Source organism: Nyctereutes procyonoides, unplaced genomic scaffold (genome assembly GCF_905146905.1).
Source record: "Nyctereutes procyonoides isolate TBG_1078 unplaced genomic scaffold, NYPRO_anot_genome, whole genome shotgun sequence".
Taxonomy (NCBI): Eukaryota; Metazoa; Chordata; class Mammalia; order Carnivora; family Canidae; genus Nyctereutes; species Nyctereutes procyonoides.
Genome location: NW_026575025.1, coordinates 9,562,787 through 9,583,062, shown reverse-complemented (window position 1 = coordinate 9,583,062; position 20,276 = coordinate 9,562,787). Strand labels below are relative to the sequence as shown.

The 20,276-nt window shown below is 38.6% G+C and overlaps 1 protein-coding gene across 2 annotated transcripts in view; it reads left to right on the top strand.

Annotated features, from left to right (window-relative positions):
• Positions 1-20,276, top strand: part of KDM2A (lysine demethylase 2A) — a 115,385-nt gene that overhangs the window by 3,540 nt on the left and 91,569 nt on the right. Inside the window, exon 2 of one of the 2 annotated variants that reach the window (XM_055310138.1) lies at positions 4,085-4,206. The exons of the other annotated variant lie outside the window; for it this stretch is intronic. The gene's annotated coding sequence lies outside the window, so the exon portion shown is untranslated. The remainder of the gene's footprint in view (positions 1-4,084; positions 4,207-20,276) is intronic. 2 annotated transcript variants of the gene reach the window in all.

Below are 20,276 nucleotides of genomic sequence, written 5' to 3'. Positions count from 1 at the left end.
TCTAGCATATTTTTTCTTTTGGTTCATGTGCTATTGTAGCAGTGTTGTATTAGAAAGTGCATTAGATATTTTGAGGGATCTTTCCGTAATTTAGAATTTTGGGTAATAATTCTGAAATTTAGGGTGAGTGATGTCTGTTTTCCTTTCTAAGATTACATGACAAAATCAAATCTGAAGTATAAATTTCTTCTATAACTTAACTTTTGATATGAGAGCATATTGGCAGCTCATTTGAGTGACAAGTTTGCTTACCAAACTTTTAATGTCTCTGTAGTGAGTCTTCATATTTCATTGATTAAGTTAGATGTCATTTGAGGAATTTTAAGACTACCATAATGGCTAATATTTATAGTAGTTATCTACTTTTTTTAACACTGTGTCTCTCTTTAAAGTAGGTCAAAGTGTAGAATTTACACTTTGTGTAAATAGAATAGAATTTAAAGTTTGAAAGACACAAATGACAGGTTTACTTACTTGGCTTAGTGATTAAAATTTGTGTGGTTTCATACAATATATATTTGTCAAATTGAATTAATTATGTAGTATATTGATTATAGCATTATTAAATGTTACTTTCATGTTGTTTTAGGGGACAATACCTAAGTGGTCATCCCTCTTTGATATACCTCCAAAATTACCTCCCGAGATAGAACAGTACCAGTATTAAAAGCCTGAGTCCAGACTTATTTTGGAATGAAGTTTTTTGTATTCATGACATTTTACTAATTTTAAGAAAAAAAAAGTTGTATTCTTATTAGTAAGAATACTATTAAAATTGATTAAGTCATTTTAATGCTTCTTACTGACATAGCTATTTCAAGTGAACAGGCTAAATTTGGTAAATTTTGTTATGTTTATATCATCTTTGTGACAAGTCATTTTTTAAAGTCAGAAATAGTTAAAAAAAAATTGGCTTGCCTTGTGCTAACCCATTTACTATTACATAGAGAAGAGAATTGTACCTTTGAAGATGGTGTATATATGGAGATTTGGGATGTAAGCTCTGCTTTATGGAATTAGAATGCTTGTTTTGCAGCATGTGAAATGAACAATGTTTGACTATTCTTAAGCAAGACATAGTTTTGTTTTATTTTTTAATGAAAAGGTTCGTAGTTTTATGTATAGGTTCCTAGAACAAGGGCAGATCTCTAAGGCAAGTTGATATACCTAAAAAGGGTATTTACATAAGAGGGATAGAAGCTTCAGTTTCAGTGATGGGTGTTATTTGGTTGTCCTGAGGTAAAGATGATTTATTTCAGTCTTTCTAGTAAATTTAGATGGAGGACCTTATTGAGAAATGTTGACAAATACTAAAGATAGATCTTCTTTTTTTCTTCATTTGATTTCAGGAGTTAGACAATTAGAGTAGTTTTAGATCTTTATTTCTGTCCATGTGTGTTTATTTGTAGGGAATGTTCAGCACAATAGCTTACAGTTTCTTCATCTAAAATGTTAAATCCTTAGCAGTTATAATTGATGATCTTTTAGGTTTTTGAAATCATACCAATCCTGAGTAATCCTTATTGCATAGAAATCAAGGACAAAATAACATGTATCTAAATGCTTACATAAACATTTCTATGCTATGTAATATTGTTTTAACCTGGGATTTTAAAAAAAAATTTTATTGGAAAAGATGACCTTTGTTATATATTTTAGCATGATACGTTATGATATGTCCCTCAACTTGTATGTATAACATTGTACATATCATTACATTTAGTATGGAAAAAATTTATTAGCTCCTGCCAAAGGCAGTTGTAGAAACAAATGGACAACTAAATCAACGTAAAAGAAAATGAAGACGATATACTTCAGGGTAAAAGAACTTAAATAACTTGAGTATTTTTTCTTTTGAATTCACCTAAGTCTAGTAGTGTTCTCTGAAGGAAGAGATGTTGATTTTCTTGAGAATTCAGTTTGCTTGTCAATCTTGATGATGAGATTAAGAGATTTTCTAAAGGATGTTGTTACACTACTGGATGTTCAATATTGTTAATATTCCTTACATATGATTTTCTTTGAAATAGCTAAATCATTTATCTTTTGTAAGAAACTAGGTGCACTGAAGCCCTAATGATGTTCTTACCATTCTTTGGGGTTACCCTTAAAAATTGTCTTCGCAGATTCAGCAATTACCAGATTATTCCTTTTACAGACAGTCCCACTCTGAATGACCTCACTCTCAATAAGGTCTTTCTGACCAGGAATGGACTAGGCAAAATAAAATCCTATTTTAAGCCATTTTTCCCCTAGCATGAAAGTGTCATATTGTTAACAACTGGGAAAAAAGTATAAATGGTCTAAATTGTTGAATTTGCTTATTTATAATTATTTCATTAGACTTAACCTTCAATCTGTGATAGTGAAGGAGTTACACTGTTCTGAGTGTTGTAGCCTCCTTCCTGATGATGTAGGAAAAACTTGTTGCCTGTTTTTGGGTGATTCAAAATGTGGATAATGAGGGAGCTAATTCTTTATTATGCATTAATCTTTCACAATAAGCTACATTTTGGGGGCCCATAATGAGAACTGTATTTAAGTCCTATCATTCTCTCTTGTTTTATTTTGCTGAGCACTAATTATTATCATACTTGTTATTAACATACATGTTTGTTTTGTTTGTATGTATCTCTCCATTGGAGTGTAAGCTCCTTGAGAGTTGGGACTTCGTTTTGTTTATGGTATATGGCTGGATGCTCAAATAGTGTCTGACACATAGAAAGTGCTCAGTAAGTAGCCTCAAAAAAAGAGAAAGTATTCAGTCTACAACACAAAGAACATGACAAGTATCTGTTGATATTGTTGAAAGCCCTGATAAATACTTTTCTTTGCTACCAGTTTTCTTGAGAGTTAGCAATAAGCCACTGGAATGGAGAAGAGTATGGTATCTAGGGATGAGCAAAATATCTGGGTATTAGGTTTTGCAGTATAGACAGAACCAGAAGCTTTAAGCTATGACAAAAAAAAAAAAAGTATGCTTAGCACACATGCCAGATGAACACATTATCTGGGCCATTAAAACAAATGAAAAAAAGTCTAGTTAACTTCAAAAGCTCAGTCTGAATTTTAAGTTCTACTTCTAATCCTGTCCTAAATCTTCTGTTTCAAGATTTTTGGTGCCTTTTAGATAATCTTAAAGTTGTGAAGTTGAAAGTGATGGTGTTTGTGTTATTCTCAAAGCCCTGGTTTTGGCCAGTAAGCCAAAGAATTGATGTATTTACTGTATACCATATAGAGAGACATGCCATTATTTTATGTCCTTTAAAATATTTTTCTTGGGGTGCCTGAGTGGCTCAGTTGGTTAAGTGGCTGACTCCTGGTTTCAGCTCTGGGTTGTGACATCAGCATGGAATTGGCTTGTCACCCCCCCTCCCCCAGTCTGTCTGTCCCCACTCTCTAAAATAAATAAACAAAATCTTAAAAAAAATTTTTTTTTTCTTCTTGGTAAATGGACATTCTTGACTAGGTCTCATTAATTTACTCTGTGTAATTTCATTTTTGAAATAATGCTATGTTGTTGCATTGTGCTTTTGCATCAACAGATGTTAGAATTCAGTAAGTATTTATGTGCCAGGTACTAGGGTAGTTCTTTCATACACATTACCTTATTTAATGCTCAAAACTGGCCTATAAATTAGATGGTATAATTTTAAATTTTAATTTTTTTTTTATTATGGAAATGGAACTTTTAGCCTGTGACTTGCCGGAAATCATAAAGTTGTTGAGTGGAACCAGACCTTTAACCCCGTGTTTCTTATTTCATACAGAAAACAAATGATACTCACTCCTGTTGTAGGAATTTGCAGGCTGAGTCCTTTCTCTTTTTTTGAGGCTTTTTTTTTTTGCTACTTTTAAAATTTCTTCCCTTATGGATGTCTGCTTAACATCCTAAGTGATATAGCTACAAATATCTGACAGCCAGTGTTTCATCATGTTTAGAAAAAGGTGCCACATTCTTTTTGTGAACTTTGAACTTATCACTTGATCTAGTAAAACAGCAGTATTTGTGCAGTTTGTGTATATGTCAAGCTTTTTATTTATGCATCTCACTCATATCATTGTTTTCTGTTTTAAATTTTAGGTTCTTGGGGGTTTTCTCTATCTGTGAGTACTTGGTAAAAACTTAAACCGTAAAGATAAAAGGCAGCAGATAGTGACCAAGCAAGTGGTTTTGGCAAATACAGTGGTGAAGGCCTCCTTCAGGTAGGTAGAGAAGAGGAGGGAAGAGGGTGGCCTTGTAGGAGGTAAAGACAGCATAAGCTTTATTATGGAATGGGATGCTTATAAGGCCTATTCTGAGGATGACCGTTAGATTCATAGGACTAAAGTAGATTTATTTTGGGAGGCACTGTTGATAATGTTGGGAACACATTTTAAACAATTATGAAGGTCAGGTATTGAAAATAGCCATTGGAAATTATGATTTGTTTTTAATCAAATAGTAATTTGATCCAATCGGTGTTTTAGGAGTAATATTTTTACAGTTTCAGGTCAGGCATGTGCTCAAAGAATACTGAAATAAGTTATCTCTTAAGGTAATTAGGTACCTGATCTCTAGGGCAGTGGTTCTTGAAGTGTGGTTCCCTCTCCAGCAGTATTAGTATTTTCTGGGTACCTGGGAACATGTTAGAAATGCACATTTGGGGGACCCTGCCCTGTATTTACTAAATCAGAAACTCTGGAAGTTGGGCCCAGCAATCTGCGTTGCAACAAGCCAGGTGATTTCGATACATGCAGAAGTTTGAGAGCCACTGTTCTGGGGTATAGTTAGTTGAAATGGAAAGGAAGGAAAAGTGCAGGACTGACAGAACTTGGTGACTGATGGATAGCAGCATGTTATGATGGAAAAGAGTGCTCCATTGAGGATCATGAGTGTTGAGTCCAGTATCAACTTTATCACCAGCTGTTTTGAACAAGAGAACTGACCTGTCACGGAAGGAGTTCTACTTAGTGATTTCTGAGGATTTTGGAGGCAAATGAAGAATTAAGGTGGACTTTAGGATTAAGTCTGGATTATCAGAAAGATCAGGAGGGATTTTTGAAAGGGAGTGGAGAGAACATCGGGTGGATGTTTTAGGAAAGTGGAACAGATTCTTAAAGCAGGGATTCTCAGCAGGGACCTCCTTGGGATATTTGGCAATATATGGAGACATGTTTGATTGTCAGAGTAGGAGAGTACTACTGGTATTCTAGTGAGTAGAGGCTAAGGATGCTACTGAAGGTATCCCAATTAGAATACTAAACAGGTCAACCCCCCAAAGCCAAGAATTATTTATTTATTTATTTTTAAAAAGATTATTTATTTATTTATTCATGAGAGACCAAGACAGGCAGAGACATAGGCAGAGAGAGAAGCAGGTTCCATGCAGGGAGCCCGACATGGGACTCGATCCCAGGACTCCAGGACCATGCCCTGGGCTGAAGGCAGGCACCAAACCACTGAGCCATCCAGGGATTCCCCTAGCTGGGAGTTACTGAGTCAAAAATGTCCACTGGGGGAAAAAAAATGTCCACTGTATGAGATTGAAAATCCCTGTTTATTTTTAAATTTTTTTTTATTTATTTATGATAGTCACAGAGGGAGAGAGAGAGGCAGAGACACAGGCAGAGGGAGAAGCAGGCTCCATGCACCGGGAGCCCGACGTGGGATTCGATCCCGGGTCTCCAGGATCGCGCCCTGGGCCAAAGGCAGGCGCCAAACCGCTGCGCCACCCAGGGATCCCCCCTGTTTATTTTTAAAAAAAGATTTTATTTATTCATTCATGAGAGACATAGAGAAAGGCAGAGACATAGGCAGAGGAGAAGCAGGCTCCATGCAGGGAGCCTGATGTGGGACTTGATCCTTGGACTCCAGGATCAAGCCCTGAGCCAAAGGCATAGACGCTTAACCACTGAACCACTCAGCTGTCCCGAAAATCCCTGTTTAAAAAGAAATACCCAGAGGTGCTGAGTGGCTCAGTTGGTTAAGCTTCTGCCTTTGGCTTAGGTCATGATCCCAGGGCCCTGGGATGGAGCCCTGCATCAGGCTCACTGCTGAGTGGGAAGTCTGCTTCTCCCTCTTACTCTGCTGCTCCCCCTGCTTGTGCTCTCTCTGTGTCAAATAAATGGGTAAAATCTAAAAAGAAGATAGGTAGATGGACTCCGTAGATAGGTTCTGTGTATGTTTCCATCTTCATTTTCTGCTGTTAATCTTAAAGTTTTTTGTTTTTAATTTTAGAGTTTTAAGCCTAATGCAGAACATCTCAAATGTGCTCTCAGATTCCATTTCCCAGGGCTTTGTCCAAAGTAAGCATAAAGGGTTTTTTGTTGCTGTCAAATTTTCACAAAACTAAATGGTTATGGAAAATCCTCAACCCAGGTGCAGATTTATTACTCCTTTTAACTTATCCTAAGGTCAACTTACTTGGATAACCAAAGTAAGTATTCACTGTAGTGAGATCAATAATTAAGTTAGAACAAGAAACTTCCTTTTGATACTCTCTCTCACAGATAGAAAAATGAGATAAAAGCTGTGGTATTGACGTGAGCGAATATTGGAATATAATGAATTGTCCTGTAGCTCGATACCCTATGATCATGTTTTTAAAAGATTTTTATTTATTTGAGAGAGAGAGAGAGAGCTCACAGAGGGAGAGAGAGAAGCAGACTCACCACTAAACAGGAGCCTAGAACACTGAGATCATGCATAACCTGACCCGAAGGCAGACACTTAACCTACTGAGCCACCCAGGTACCCCTGTCCTATGATCATTCTCTTTTTTTTTTTTTTTTTAAGGTTGGTTTTATTTATTTATTAGTGAGAGACTTAGGGAGAGAGGCAGAGGCATAGGCAGAAGCAGGCTCCTTTCAGGGAGCCTGATGTGGGGACTCAATCCCAGGACGCTGGGAACATGACCTGAGCCAAAGGCAGATGCTCAACCACTGAGCCACCCAGGTGCCCCTCCTATGATCATTCTTTTTTTTTTTTTAATATTTTTTTAATCTTTTATTTATTTATTTATGATAGTCATACAGAGAGAGAGAGAGAGAGAGAGAGAGTGAGAGAGAGGCAGAGACACAGGCAGAGGGAGAAGTAGGGTCCATGCGCCGGGAGCCCGACGTGGGATTCGATCCCGGGTCTCCAGGATCGCGCCCTGGGCCAAAGGCAGGCGCCAAACCGCTGCGCCACCCAGGGATCCCATCTATGATCATTCTTAAGAGAGCACTTCATGAGCTGGTTGTGGCCCTCTGTGAATTTAATGTAGCCTCAACTTTAATCCATCTCTTTATATCCTTGGATCACAGAAGTTAGGAACTCTGTCCTCTCAGGGCAGTAATCTAGCTAACACACTCTTGCTTCTGACAGTGACCTCAAGAGAATGTAGATTCATAAATATAGTGATGATTTATAGTACTTTTATAGTTTCCAATGTACTTCTCTGTTGATTATATCTTCTGATTATCATAATTCCGGAGGGTTACCAGAACTTGAGGATGGTGCTACAACTCCAGATGCCCTTGGAGTTGTGTGGTGAATTAACAAAAAAAATGGTGAGCCTTTTTGGGTGAATAAGATAATAAAAAGTCACCCTGTATATATGTGTGTGTGGTGTGTGTGTGTGTGTGTGTGTATTAAGATTTTATTTACTTATTCAGGAGAGAGACAGAGAGAGGCAAAGGCACAGGCAGAGGGAGAAGCAGGCTCCATGCAGGGAGCCTGACATGGGACTCGATCCTGGGTCTCCAGGATCCCACCCTGGGCTGAAGGCGGCACTAAACCTCTGAGCCACCAGGGCTGCCCAACACCCTGTATATTTGAAACAAGGTAGGAAAAAGCCTAATCTGATGGATAATAGCACACATTAACTGAATGTATACCATGTGCCTCGTACTTGCGCTGTATACATATTGACTAACTTCTCAGCAACCCTTTGACATAGGTCCTATGATTCCCATTTTCTAGTTTGGAAACTGAGGCATAGTGCAATTAAGTAACTTGTCTGAGGTTATCCAGTTAAGAAGAGTCAGAATTCAAAGCAGGCAGTCTGGCTCCCAAGGCTTCTAAACTATATTGCCTCTTTTTCAACTTTGTTGGAGGACAGTTTGTATATGTTTTACTGATGAACTTTGGTGTTCCCCAGGTAATCTTTTCTCATTCAGGAGATTCATTCGCATAAATGTTTGTTCAGTGCTTACACTGTGGCAGCTACTTTGCTTGGGCCTTACTTTTTCAGAATTTCCAAATACTGTGGTTTCAAGTAGTGCTGAAAGAAATTAAGAGGGCGATGATATACAATTGACCCTTGAATAAGCAGGGGCTAGGGGCCTTGACCTTCTCAGCACAGTTGAAAATCCACATGTAACTTTTGACTCCCCCACAACCTTAAGTACTAATAGCCTATTTTGACTAGAAGCATTCCATAACACTACAAAGTCAACAAACATATATTTTGTATATTATATAAATTATATATTCTTATAATGAAGTAAATTAGAGAAAAAATGTTGAGAAAACCATAAGGAAAAGAAAATACATTTATAGTACTGTATTTATTGAAAAATATCTGCATGTAAGATAGCCCATGCAATTCAAATCGATGTTGTTCAAGAGTCATCTCTACTTAGGGTGAGGATCACTCTTTGAGATTGGATGGTCACTAAAGGCTCCCTAAGAAGATGGCATTTTGTGACTGAAACCTGAGTGATGAGGAGTCATTCTTGTAAAGTTTGAGGGCTTAGGGGACCAGATCTAGGTCAGCAGAGCTCTAGGTAGAGGGACCAGCAAATGCAAAAAGCCCTGTGGTATGAATGAGAAAATATTATAAGTACTTAATTTAGTGTCAGACACCATGCAAAGATCTTGGGATACAGTAATCAGCAAGGCAGGCATGGTCCCTCTGTTGTGAACCTTCCAGTTTGGTGGGGAAGTTAGTAATTAAATAGTTCTTTTAGTAATGTCAATTATAGTTACGCAAAGGACTACAAAAGTAAATATAGGCTGCAGTGAGAATATATGATAGAGTGACCTAATCTAAACTTCAGGAGTGGGGAGGAGGCATCAGAGAACATTTTCTCTGAGAAAGTTTTTAAAACTAAGACCTAAAGAATGAGTAAGAGATAACCAGGCAAAAAGGAAATGATTAGCATATGTGGTTGGAAGGAATCTGACCTATTGGAAGAATCTACCAACCACCACAAAGGCTAGTGAAACTGCTGAGAAATAAGTACAGGAGAGAGTTAAAATCTTGACAAGGTAGTCAGGAGTCAGGTCAAGTAGGGCTTTATTCTGAAGACAGTGGGAAGGCACATGTTTAGCAGAGGAGTAATATGCGTGGACTAATAACAGCTGCAGTATAAAGAAAGGATCAGGGAGGGAGAGAGAATGGATTTGGTGATGCCAATTAGGAGGCTATCGCAGTGGTTTAGGTAAGATACAATGGAAATATGGTTGAGAATACAGATAGTGGTATTAGGGAGGGTTTGAAAAGTATTTAGAAAACAGAATCACAGGATTGGTTCCTTGGATGTGTGGGAGGGTGACTTTAAGGGGGTTCATGTAAGCATGACTCTCAAGGTTTTCTCATGTGAATGACTTGTGATGTCCTTTTATTGAGATAGAGCACACTGAGGAAAAGCAGGTCTGGAGATTGAGGGGATGAGCATAAAGCTCACTTTTGAGCAAGTTTGGTCAGATTGGATGTGAGGTATCTCTAGAACTGTTGAATAGGTAACGGGCTGTGGTTCTGGGCCACAGGAATGGCTTTTTGGCATACACCTGTGTCTTGTTGGCATACATGTGCATAAATAAAGTTGGGTAGACATAGGGTAGCTTACAAAGGGAGTGAAGGAGGGCCAGGGGGTATGAGGAAAATCAAGAGAGTAGTGGTATCTTAGAAGCCAGAGGATTGTGATGCTTACTGTTTATCAAGCACTGTGTTAAGTGTTAATACGTTTTTACTCATTTAATGCTTGTAACTATGAAGTAGGTGCTTTTATTATCTCAGTTTTATAGATCAGGAAAGCTCCATAAGATGGAGCTATATAATTTGTCCAAGACCACCAGATAACAACTGGAGAGGTTATTGGTTTTTTGTTTGTTTGTTTGGTTGGTTATTTATTTATTTATCTATCTATCTATTTATTTATTTATTTATTTAGGTTATTGGTTTTTGAGCCCAGGTTTGTCCAGTTCCAGGTGGTATTCTTTTTTTTTTTTTTTTTTTTTAATTTTTTTTTATTTATTTATGATAGTCACAGAGAGAGAAAGAGAGAGAGGCAGAGACACAGGCAGAGGGAGAAGCAGGCTCCATGCACCGGGAGCCCGACGTGGGATTCGATCCCGGATCTCCAGGATCGCGCCCTGGGCCAAAGGCAGGCGCCAAACCGCTGCGCCACCCAGGGATCCCTCCAGGTGGTATTCTTAAACATTTCATACTGATGGTGTTAAAAAAGAGGAAGGGTATAGTCAGCTGATACGGATGCCACCCAGAGGCTGAGTATATTGAAGATGGAGATTTTCATTGGATTTGGCAACATAGAGGTGATTTTAAACTGGAGTTTCGGTGGCAATTTGGAGCAGAAGACATTCTTCAAAATAAATGTGAGGTTAAATAGAGACAGTGAATGAAGAGAAGTGTAGAGAAGTTTGGCTGTGAAGAGAGAAGGGGAGCAGGTCATAGTTACCAGTTAAAGTGCTGGATCCAGAGAAGGTTCTCTCATGTTTTTGTTATGTTTTAAGATGGAAGAGACCACTGTATTTTTTTTGTTAATGGTGCTATCATCTATTATTCTTTCTTGTGTTATCCTTCATATTTAATCAGTAGCTATTACCTGATGGATTTCTCATATTCATCTTTATGTAGTTTACACTGCCACTCCAACAGTTTGGACTCTTAGTCTAGACTATTTTTTTTTTTTTTTAACTTATGATAGTCAGAGAGAGAGAGTGAGAGAGAGAGGCAGAGACATAGGCAGAGGGAGAAGCAGGCTCCATGCACCGGGAGCCTGACGTGGGATTCGATCCCGGGTCTCCAGAATCACGCCCTGGGCCAAAGGCAGGCGCCAAACCGCTGCGCCACCCAGGGATCCCTAGTCTAGACTATTATAGTCACCTCTTCCTTGGATTTTTTTTGGGGGGAGGGTGGGTATCTTTACCATTGTTTCTTAATGTTGTGTTTCTCAGGTTTTTTTTTTTTAAGATTTTATTTATTTATTCATGAGATACACACACACACACACACACACACACACACACACACACACACAGAGGCAGAGAGAGAAGCAGGCTCCACGCAGGGACCCAATGCGGGACTTGATCCTGGGACCCAGATCCCAGGATCATGCCCTGGGCCGAAGGCAGGCGCTAAACCACTTAGCCACCGAGGGATCCCCATGTTTCTCAGGTTCTGATCATGTTCTTATCCTCTGTAAATTCTGTAAAGTCAGTGGTGTGGAATGGACACTGGACTTTGGTTCATGGTACCTAGCTTTGAATTTCAGTTTATTAAGCTTAACTTTGATGAACTTAATTTTTTTTTTGACACTTTAAAAAATTTTATTACCTTAACTTTACCCCTAACATGGGGCTCGAACTTAAAACCTGGAGATCAGGAGTCCTGTATGTTTTACTGACTGAGCCAGCCAGGTGTTCTATGAACTTTATTTTATTTTTTTTTAATAAATTTTTATTTATTTATGATAGTCACAGAGAGAGAGAGAGAGGCAGAGACACAGGCAGAGGGAGAAGCAGGCTCCATGCACCGGGATCCCGACGTGGGATTCGATCCCGGGTCTCCAGGATCGCGCCCTGGGCCAAAGGCAGGCGCCAAACCGCTGCGCCACCCAGGGGATCCCTCTTCTATGAACTTTAATTTTTCATGTGTGGATTAGTGAAAATAAAACTTAATTTTTGGAAATTGTTTATAAGTGCTTGGTTAAATTGAAGGGTTTTGCCATTGTAGGCACAAACTTCTTCGCCTAATATTCAGGCCCCAGTTGACTACTACAGTCTTATTAGGTACTCTTAATTCATGTATGTTCCAGCCAAACCAAGCTACCTTCTTGTTTTTTTCCCCACACACTTGTGTTGTCTCCTTGTCCCTACCATAGTTCTTATCTTCTAAACCCTATTTGCAATATTGTTTCCTTAGTCCTGTGTATTGAAGGAAACTTCTTTCCTAAATCCTCATAATTTTTCCTCCTTACCTCTTACGGTGTCTAACTGGATACAAGATAGAAAGTTTAATTATGTCTATATTATATGCTCCATGAGGACAAGGCAGGACTTCCCTGGCACACACATAGCATAATATTGTTTACTTCATTGAGACTCACATTGCTGGTTGGTTAACTTTTCATGAAGACAAAGTATAATGTAATAAAATTAATTTATTCTGAGGTTGAGTGCTGACAGTTATTAGAAGAATGTCTAGAATAGAACCAAAGAGAAGGGAAGGCAAGGAACAAAAATTTGCCATATGTTGTTCTGGTCATTAAAAAGAGGAGAAACAAGCTACTTATTTCTTGAGACCATCTAGTTACCCTTGCTTTTTTTTTTTTAAAGATTTTATTTATTTATTTATTTATTTATTTATTTATTTATTTATTTATTTATTTATTTATTTATTTATGAGAGAAGCAGAGACATAGGCAGAGGGAGAAGCAGCCTCCCCACAGGGATCCCACTGTGGGACTTGATCCCAGGACCCTGGGATCACGACCTGAGCCAAAGGCAGATGCTCAGTCACTGAGCCACCCAGGTGTCTGTACCCTTGCTCTTACACTATGTTCACTGGGCTACTTTCATAATTAGTTTGGTTCCCCTGTTGATATTGGGAAATGGGTTTCCTGGATAATAGGCATGAGTATTTGTCGGTGTTAGGCATTGTGAGGAAGTTAATTGAAAGTCCTTTTGCCAAGTTGAGTAGTAGCCTACCAAGATTCCTCCTTTGAACTTTCAGGAGACAAAATGTCCACTTAACAGAATAGTGTCTACAAACACTCTATGTGCAAAGGTTTGAACATGGTATATAGAATGGTAAGGTACCATTTTCCAGACCCTTTTCTTAGGGAAGCATTTTCTTGACCAGATCTTCCAGTTATAAATTCTCTGTAGTATAAAATATTTCTTATGCATAACACCTGTCAAAATTGCAACTTTATATTTACTTGAATTGTTTGATTGTCTTTTTCCCTTTCAGATTGTAAGTATAGGCTGCTACGATGCCTTTTCTCAGTGTTTTATCCCCATGCTTGGTATAGTGTCTGGCCCATAGTAGGTACTAGATGAATTTTTTTTTTTTTTTCTGTGAATGTGCATCTCTAAAATGCTCTCCCTCCAACCCCATTCTGTCTTCTCGGTAAGCTCCTAATTATCCTCCAAGCCCATAGATATTCTTCTCTTGAGTTCTCCTCAGTTACATTCCTGAGGCACTTTATATGCATTTCTGTTGTGGGACCAGTCATGTGTTAAAATTATTTGACCATGAGTCTCTTTCCATCCAGCTGGAGTAGACATCTTTTTTTTTTTTTTTTTTTTTAATTTATGACAGTCACACAGATAGAGAGAGAGGCAGAGACACAGGCAGAGGGAGAAGCAGGCTCCATGCACCGGGAGCCCGACGTGGGATTCGATCCCGGGTCTCCAGGATCGCGCCCTGGGCCAAAGGCAGGCGCCAAACCGCTGCGCCACCCAGGGATCCCCTGGAGTAGACATCTTTAAGACAAGGATCATGTCTTAATTTAAGTGTTCAGAAAAGTGTTGAATTGAACAAAATGTGTTGTGCACTTTCTAAAATACATAAATTTGTAGAACATAAAAATTGAACGCTAACAATGGAAAGAACCTTAGATTGGTAATCAGAAAGACTCCAAGCTTTATTTTATTCATCTGCATGTCTTTCTCAATTCTAATAGTTTAAGCTGGTTGTTTTCTTTTTCTTTTTCTTCTTCTTCTTCTTCTTTTTTTTTTTTTTAAGATTTTTTAAATTTATTCATGAGAGATACAGAGAGAGAGAGGCAGAGACACAGGCCGAGGGAGAAGCAGGCTCCCTGCAGGGAACCCGATATGGGGGGGACTCAATCCTGGAACTCCAGGATCATGTCCTGAGCCGAATGCAGATGCTCAACCACTGAGCCACCCAGACGTCCCTAAACTAGTTGTTTTCAAAGATGACCACATCATCTGGGAGCTTGTTAGCATTGCAGAGTCTCAGGTCCAGCTCCAAACTTACTGAATCAGAAACTCTGGGAGTGAACCTAGGAATCTGAGCTCAACAAGCCCACCAGGTGATTCTGATAGATGATAAAGTTTGGGAACCACTGGAATTATTTTAGCAGTCTATTTTCTGTGTGTTCAAAAAAATTAAGTTAACTACCTTAATTTAAACTTCAGAGCTTAAAGTTATTTTTTTTTTTAAGATTTGTTAAATTTATTTATTCAGAGAGAGAGAGAGAGGCAGAGACACAGGCAGAGGGAGAAGCAGGCTCCATGCAAGGAGCCCGACGTGGGACTTGACCTGGGTCTCCAGGATCACACCCCGGGATGAAGGTGGCACCAAACCGCTGCACCACCGGGGCTGCCTTAAAATTATTTTTAAAGCTTTTCTTCATGTGTTTCCTTCTAGTTGAACGTGTGGACATTTTTCTAAACTACTGATCATAGCTGTATAGCCAAAGTATTTGAATCAGAGGCATTCAGTTCAGAAGTATTTGAAGACTGCTGCTTAATGCCACTTGCACAAAACAAAATATGTACATGTGTGTTTATTTATATCTGTATGTGTGCACCTAACGCACACACACACCTGCTTTTTTTTCCTCGTTATCCGTGGAAACTTCTCCATGATGAGTGGTTAAAGGAAGGGAATGGTAAAGTACAGGCTTTAATGAGGCAGACTTGAAAGAATGGTATGGCAGAATTAGACATATCAAAAAGTAGAGGTTGCTTTTTTGTAGTAGCAGGTATACATACTTTTTTTTTTTAACCTCCTTTGCCAAGGAGCTTATTTATTTATTTTTTAAAAATATTGTATTTATTCATGAGAGACCCCGGGGGTCGGGGTTGGGAGGCAGAGGTACAGGCAGAGGGAGAAGCAAGCTCCATGCAGGGAGCCCGACATGGACTTGATCCCGGGTCTCCAGGATCAGTCCCTGGGCTGAAGGCAGTGCTAAACCGCTAAGCCACCTGGCTGCCCTAATTTTATTTACTTTAGTTCTTGCAAAGCTAACATACAGCATTAAATTAGTTTCAGGTGTATAATATAGTGATTACCAAGAAGCTTTCTTAGCAGTAAACGTTTGCCTCAGTGTTACCTGCAACAGGTTATTGTGGACTGAAAGTGCTTATTGTTGGTATTCCTTGACTTCCTGTAAAGGGAGTTGTATACTTTACTGATAGGATCCATATAATAGCTTATCTCAGATGTATATTTTGTGCTTGGCACCATGCTAAGTGCTTCAGATGTGGCCCACTTAGACCATTGTTGTTTTGGCTTAATACCTTGAGTTTAAATTTACTTTGTTAAATAGAGGGAATCTTTTAGAAATGGAATTTCTGAAAAGAACTCCTTTTAAGATACAGTGTTGCTGTCTGGTTGAATGCTTCCAGGATTTGGTAAACAGTATCATTTGTTCCATTTACAATTTCTGTACCATTAGTTATAACACATCTCAGACTTTGTAAATTGAAGAAGCCTATTTTTTTTAGTCTTTCCTTAAATGGAAGTTACTTCTTTTTTTTTTTAATTATTATAATTGCCTTTCTCCACATTTTTTCTATCTTTTAACTATTTCTTAGTGTGGTTGTCAAAACTGTAAGAATTATCATAAGCTCAGAAGTTTTGTTCTTTTGGTTTTGTGCTCATTTATTTATTCAACAAACCTTGTCAGGCGTACTTTCGGTGTTTAAAGAATGTACTGGGTATACAGAAATGAGTTTTCTTGTACCCTGTTCTCATAGTCTGATAAGAGCCATATAAACAAATAATTATGCTATACTGTGATAAATGAAATTTAGAAGGTACAAAGTACAGAAGCAAGAGAAAGGAGGGAATGACTGAGGAAGAAATTCAAAGAAGAGGAACCAGCAAGTCCAGAGGCAAATATGTTTGAAACAAGCGTTACAAGTTCATAACAGCATTGCCAGGAGTTGAATGTTACTGGAACATAAGAATGGGAGGGAATCGGAGAGGTGAAGAGTCAGTCATGTAAAGTTGTATATACTTTATGCAATTGGTAATGGGGAGACATTAAAAGAAGTGTAAACATGGGGGAGGCTTGATCATATTTCTTATTTTTTAGAGACAGAACAAGTGAGTGAGTCGTGAGGAAGGGCAAAAGGAGACGGAGAGAGAGTCTAATGCAGAATTTGAGTGTGGAGCCTGATGTAGGGCTCAGTCTCATGACCCTGAGATTATGACCTGAGCTGAAACCAAGAGTCAGACACTTAACTGTACTACCCAAGCACCCCGATCATATTTCTGTTTTAGAGACTTCACTGTTGGAGGGTGTTGTGGAGGATAGACTGGTGAAGGAAGAATTGCAGAGGCAAGGGAATGAAATAAGAATCTAATAGTTCAGAAAGAAATGATAACTAGAGGTTTGGTACCAAGAGTAGAGGTGGAGGCTAGACTGAATCAAGTTTTTTGGCACAGAGTTGATGGGACTTGGTGATCTCATCAGATGTTCTGGAAGAGGAGGATAACTCGCAGGTTCTTGTTTTGAGTCCTAGGTTGATAGGTGTGCCATTGGCTAAGAGAGAATACATGGTTTTTATACAAAGGTAAGAAACTATTTGGGTGGGGGATCCCCTGAGGTGGTCAGTGGTTTAAGTGCCTGCCATCAGCCCCAGGGCTGTGATCCTGGGGTCCTGGATCCAGGTCAGCATAAGGCTCCCTGATGGAGCTGCTTCTCTCTCTGCCTGTCTCTGCTTTTCTTTCTGTGGAGTCTATATGAATGAATGAATAAAATCTTAAAAATATATATATATTTTTTGATTTTTTAAAAAAGATTTATTTATTTGAGAGAGAGAGAGTCCAGCAGCCTTACCACTGAGCGTGGAGCCTGTGTGGGGATCAGTCTCATGGATCAAGCTGAAGCTTTCCATGACCAATGCTGAGATTATGACCCATGCTGAACCAAGAGTTGGAGGGTAAACTGCTGTGCCATTTTGATGCGCAATGTGATTTTTTTTTTTATTTGTTTGAGAAGAGTTTCATAAGGGGAGAGGAGAGTGCAAATTCCTCCAGCAGCTTCTCACTGAGTGAGGAGCCAACCTCAGATCTTGATCCCGGACTGAGATCGTGGCCTGAGCACAAACTAAGTCAGCCCTTAACCATCTGAGCTCAGAGTCAGCCTCTTTCACAACTGGAGCTGCAGGTGTAATTTTGATTTTTTTAAATGTTAATCATTTCTGTTATCGTGTAGTTTTATTTTATTCACCAATTATGATTGTACTTTAATGAAAAAACTCTACCAGAGATTCTTGGCTAATGTCATGAGGTAGCATAATAGATTTGGGTGACTTTTTGTTGGGCAAAATTAGTTGTGAAACCATTTTATTTTAATTACTATATGAATTACTTAATTTTTTCTAGGCCTTTTTACCTGACACTTGTCCAAGTCTGAGGCTAATCATATAACATTCATTCACTTGGCTTGTGAGCTTTCTCAATTTATCTCCCTTTGTTCACAGTGTTACACCAAGTTGTCCTCTATGTCGTTTATAAAGATATTAGGAACTGCCCCAAACATTATGTTATGGAGGACACAAACATTTGGGGAGATCCATTTTCTTTTGTACTTTATTTATTTATTTTTTTTACCAATTCTTCATATGTGACACAAAATTGTTCCAGATTCTATATTTTAAAAATTTGGGGGGTCACCTGGTTCAGTTGGTAGACCATGTAACTTTTGATCTCAGGATTATGACTTTGAGCCCCAGATTGGGCATAGAGTTTAATTTTATAAAATCATTGTAAAAAATTTATTTTTTTTGTAAAAATTTTATACAGAGCCTTGTTAAATGTTTTTGTAATTCTAAATACATTATTATTATTTTTTTAGTTTCTCCCTTTATGGAGTCCATGTGGCCATTATAATAGCACATTCAAGAAAGCCCCACTTGGTACTTGTGCCATCTTAAGTCAAGTTGGAATTTTGTACCACTGGGTACAAAGAGCCAGAGAACTCCACTGGGTAAAAGTAGAATAGGAATTTCTAATGCCATGGTCAAATGTACATAGTGGTTTTAGATGAAGGTAGCACATCTCTATGCCTCTCAGCCTTCCCTGTGTAAGAACAGCCTTTTCTCATTTTTCATAGGTTTAGAGTTTTCTAATCACCTAGGTATATCTCCTCATTTGGTGGACTCATCTGAAAACTGAAACCTATTGGCTAAAATTTCTCAGTCTTGTTCTACGGAATAATTACTTGAATGTGTATACCTGCTCATATTAATAAAATTCATTGGCTTCTGCTAAATCTCTAATGGGGCTAGAATGGCAAGCAGACACATGTCCATTTGAACCAAAATCTGTCTGTTCATTTCACAAGCATCTGATAAGTTCATTGCCACAGGACTTTAAACCAGAAGCACTGGCTTAGCTGTGAAATAGTTTCTATTCAGTTTCTGAAAAGACGTTCCTTTGGGTATAAATACTTTTTTATATGCTATTAAATTCTAAAAATACTTTATTGGCTAATTGTACTAACGGATTAATTGATATTAAAAGGGCTCCTAGAATTGTAATTAAATACAGGGATAATACAAAGGACTTGAGAAAAATTCAGATAGGATTTTCCCATGGGTAAAATTTTACCTTTTTCCATACTGATCAGTTTTTTGGAAAGTAAAACTGATGACTCTCCCACAATTTATTAATGTTTTTGCTTTCTTCCCTCAACTTTGATAGAATGTGTTTTTTTTTTTTTTTTTAAGATTTATTTATTTATGATAGAGAGGCAGAGACACAGGCGGAGGGAGAAGCAGGCTCCATGCCGGGAGCCCGATCAGAACTCGATCCCAGGACTCCAGGATCGTGCCTTGGGCCAAAGGCAGGCACCAAACTGCTGAGCCACCCAGGGATTCCCCTGATAGAATGTTTTTCAGAGGATTCCCCCCACTGTAGTGATAGAAGTTATATATGCTAGTTGTGAAAAATACGTTAGAAAGACACTCATGATCCCACACTTAACCAGCATATCTTCTAGTTGTTCCCATACATAAAAGTATTTTTATGTAGCTAAGATTATGCTTGATATTTTATTTTATTTTTTATTTTTTTTAAAGACTTTATTTATTCATGAGAGATAGATACAGAGAGAGAGGCAGATAAACAGGCAGAGAGAGAAAAGCAGGCTCCATGCAGGGAGCCTGATGTGGGACTCGATCCCGGACCTCCAGGATTATGCCCTGGGCCAAAGGCAGGTGCCAAACCGCTGAGCCACCCTGACATCCCTAATTTTATATCTAAGTTTATCACTATCATTTCCATGTCACTAAAAAGTCTTGTGAAAGTTTACACCATGGCCGCCTCTAGTTTATTTGCTCATTTTTCTGTTATTGGGCTTTGGGTTATATTCATTTTGAGGGGGGCATTCAAAATGAAAACAAAGTGAACTTAATCATATATTTGTTTTTCTGTGTTTCTTTTTTTTTTTTTCTAAGATTTATTTATTCATGAGAGACAGAGATAGAGAGAGGCAGAGACACAGGCAGAGGGAGAAGCAGGCTCCTCACAGGGAGCCCGATGCGGGACTCCCAGATCCTGGGATCACGACTTGAGCCGAAGGCAGATGCTCAACCACTGAGCCACCCAGGTGTCCCTGTTTTTCTGTCTCTCAGTATATCCTTATCATTCCTTAGAAGTATAGTAATTGAGGTTATAAACATTAAAAAACTTATGAAAATGTTTAAACATGCACAAAGTAAGCAATAGTATGATGAACTGTGTACCTCTCACCAACTGCAGAAATTATTAACATGAGGAACTCTTCTTTCATCTGTATCCTCCACTCTCTCTCCGTTATTTTAAATTAAATCCCAGATAGGGCACCTGGATGGCTCAGTTGGTTAAGCATCTGCTTTTGGCTTAGGTTATGATCTTGGGTCCTGGGATCGAGCCCCAAGTTGGGCTGTCTGCTCAGCATGGAGTCTGCTTCTCCCCCTACCCCACTCATGTACATGCTGTCTCTCTCTTTTTCTCTCTCAAAATCTTTTAGAAAAATCCCAGATGGGGTTATTTATTTATTTCATCTGTAAACACTTTAGTTCTATATATCTTAAGTTTTTA